The sequence below is a fragment of the Colobus angolensis genome, unplaced genomic scaffold (genome assembly GCF_000951035.1).
Source record: "Colobus angolensis palliatus isolate OR3802 unplaced genomic scaffold, Cang.pa_1.0 Scaffold25, whole genome shotgun sequence".
NCBI lineage: Eukaryota > Metazoa > Chordata > Mammalia > Primates > Cercopithecidae > Colobus > Colobus angolensis.
In genome coordinates this window covers 4,388,713-4,391,847 of record NW_012115710.1, presented here as the reverse complement: position 1 = coordinate 4,391,847, position 3,135 = coordinate 4,388,713, and the positions used below count along the sequence as shown (strand labels likewise).

The 3,135-nt window shown below is 48.9% G+C and overlaps 2 protein-coding genes across 2 annotated transcripts in view; one reads left to right on the top strand and one right to left on the bottom strand.

Annotated features, from left to right (window-relative positions):
• The window catches only part of NOSIP (nitric oxide synthase interacting protein), a 35,317-nt gene extending 33,813 nt beyond the window's left edge, over positions 1-1,504 (bottom strand). Inside the window, exon 1 of the mRNA XM_011946365.1 lies at positions 1,453-1,504. The gene's annotated coding sequence lies outside the window, so the exon portion shown is untranslated. The remainder of the gene's footprint in view (positions 1-1,452) is intronic.
• Positions 1,505-2,266: 762 nt separating this feature from the next.
• The window catches only part of PRRG2 (proline rich Gla (G-carboxyglutamic acid) 2), an 18,594-nt gene continuing 17,725 nt past the window's right edge, over positions 2,267-3,135 (top strand). The window contains exon 1 of the mRNA XM_011946520.1: positions 2,267-2,421. The gene's annotated coding sequence lies outside the window, so the exon portion shown is untranslated. The remainder of the gene's footprint in view (positions 2,422-3,135) is intronic.

Below are 3,135 nucleotides of genomic sequence, written 5' to 3'. Positions count from 1 at the left end.
TAACAGTTCTAAATTAAGAGAGATGTAAAAGACAATAGCAAAAAAAAACTATATCCTGATTGCAACAAACCCACAGTTACGCTGGACTTGACTCTGCACCACATAATGGATAGTGGTCTAGAATTACGGTTGTTCTTGTAAAGTGTGAGAATGGTATTGTGGTCATGTTAGCCATGTTTCTGGTTTTCACACGCGCACCCTGTTAAATAAAATTTATAGAAGGTCATTGGTTAGGACTGAGCTCCTGCACTAGGTTCAACGAACCAAACCCAAATGGAGTCACTCATGCTAAAGTGCCATGCTTCCAAGCCAAAACTAAGTTGATACCTGATCTTCTGAGACATCGGGAGAGAGATAATAGCCAAATTCCCAAACAGCCCAGTTTTAGCCCACCTGATAAAGGAAGTCCCCTCTACTTTAACGTTTAACTTAGAAATTTAATCAATCAATTTAACCAACTAGCTTTTTGTTTTCAGTTTCTGACTTTCTCAGCCCTTTGTCTCTGAAAACAACCTCCTCCTCTGCCCAGCTCATCGGAACACTCATGCTATTTTCCATAATTAGATGTTGTTCGATTGTAGATCCACAAATAAATGCCAATTAAGATCTTCCCACTACATGTGTTGTAATTTTGTCTTTTGACAATCCTTTAGTGTCTGATGCCGAGGATTTGTTTTAATCTCTTTATGTTTAAAAAAAAATACAGCAAGTATGGCAAAAATAATAATTGGTAGATTTGGGTGACAGGAATTCCTGTATTCTTCTCTCAGTTTTATGTAAGTTTGAACATTTTCATAAGAAAACATTAACATCAAACTGCCTCAAGGACCCTTCAAGCCCCAAGTTCACAGAACTACCAGCACAATCAGAATGTGAATCCATGACTGCCTGACCCCGAAGCTCCATACAGGAAAAGGTGAATCCCTGCACCAACCCCGAGAGGGAAGGGGCTATCAAAAAAGTGAAGAGAAGGTGTTGATGGACGACTGCACAATCTGCTATCGCCCGCCGTCCCACCAAAATCTGAGAAACTGAGGCCAGGAAAGGAGTTCTCTTTCCTCAACTCCCACTGCTTAGACTGCCAGCAATCCCAGTCCACTCCTTCCCTTGGGACCACCAGCAAATCGCCATCATCTACAGCGGAACTGTAACTCTCAGGAGAACTGGCCGATGCTAGCTACCACTTCGCTGAGTTTATTGTGAGAGAGAGTGAGAGTGAGTGAGTGAGAGTGAGAGACACAGAAGGAGAGAGAACTGCCCGATGGACGGTTGGCCACCTCCAGGAGAGTGTAGTTCAGCTTCAAACTTGGGGCGCCCAGACAGCTCTATTAACAATGATTGACAGGAAATCGGGAATCCAAAATTTTGTCCCAGTCTCCCTCAAGACCCCAGATCTCTAGCCCGCAGGAAAGCGATCCCAGCAACACTCTTCCTGCACCGCCTCGAACTCACCTCCCGAACGACTCCCAGTCTCTCGGTCGCTTCTTCAACTGTGCCCCGACACCGGAAAGGAGCACTATTTTCCCCCTGCGCTCCGCCCACTTCCGCCCAGCAGAAGGCATCGGAAGTAGAGCTGCCCCTAGTTGCGGAAGTACCTCGCCTGGCTTGCTGAAGTCCTCTCTTCTCTTTCTCCCTTCGGAAACGTGAGTGACAAATAGAAGGTTCCGGATATTGAACCTGGTGGGAATATGGGGAACGCTTACTATGTACTAGGCATTTCCTAGGGATCTCGTTTTTTCCTGCTTGATTCCCAGGTTTTGAGTCTCTCCAAGCCCAAATTTAAGGACTAATCACTTCCCCTAGAGATCGGGAAGCCCACTTTCCCAAATATATCATCCACTCTTCTTGCTGCATCTTAAAACTCAATTGAGAAGAGACAACTGCGCTCCCATTTTACAGACAGAGCCATTGGGAAATTGAAAGTCAAAGCCGTTCAAGTCGCCCTCAGGAAACAGGGATTTACTGCGGCACTGCCCAGCTGCTCCAGGGACTAAGGCATATCGTCCCCGCTAGTTTCTAGGTGTCCAGAGACCCAGACATTAATTTTTCTAGCTCAGCCAGGCGAACTTCCAGGGGAAAGCCAGAGCGGGTAGGGGGCGAGAGGGAGGAGGAGGGTCGAATCCAATCCCCCAAGTGCCCCAGGGTATTCGACACCTTGGCTTCCCCATGGATCTCCGGACTTTAAGTCCTTTATCCCAAGGTCCCTTTAAATACTTTGTCCCTTACCTGAGTCCCGCCCAGGGCAGGTAATGGCAAGTTCCGCCCCCCTGCCAGAAACCGGGATCAGGCTTGGTTACCGGGAGTGGGGCACCCCTCCTCCTTATCCCCTCCCCTCTTCCCTGTCCCCCTTCACAGCTGGCTGTAGCTGGCCAAGGAGGTCTCCATTAAAGAGGAAGGGGCAGTGCTCACATTTCTGGGCAGGTAAGTGAATGTCCCTGGAGGAACAGCCTGACTTGGGGACCCAGGCATCCTGGCTCCCTGCCCCTCCGAGACCCAGAAATTTGGGGCTCCTAGGCCCAGGAGTCCAAGGCCCCTGCCCCCTAGGTCCCTAGAGCTGATAATATAACTAATCCCCTGCCTCTGCCTCTCTGGTAATCTTTGTTGTCTGTGGGTGGATGTGACAGTGAGCACAGAGAGAGGCACAAGTGGAAATTACCAGGAAGGGAAGACTCCAGATCACCAGTGGACATGTTTATGAGCATCTGTGTCAGGTGCTGTAGACACAATGGGGAAAAAAGATAAGCTGCCTGCTCTCTGCTCTCTTCTCTGGCGGACACTGCCTTCACTGAAATCCTGGCTCTCACACTTGCACACTGTGTGACCTTCGGCAAGCTATTTTACTTCTCTGTGCCTCAGTTTCCTGTTCTCTATATTGGGGACAATAATAGGACTCCTGGTCGGGTGCAGTGGCTCACACCTGTAATCCCAGCACTTTGGAAGGCTGAAGCAGGTGGATCACTTGACGTCAGGCGTTTGAGACCAGACTGGCCAACATGGTGAAACCCTGTCTCTACTAAAAATGTAAAAATTAGCCGGGCATGGGTCGGGCACGGTGGCTCACGCCTGTAATCCCAGCACTTTGGGAGGCTGAGGCGGGCAGATCACGAGGTCAGGAGATCGAGACCATCCTGGCTA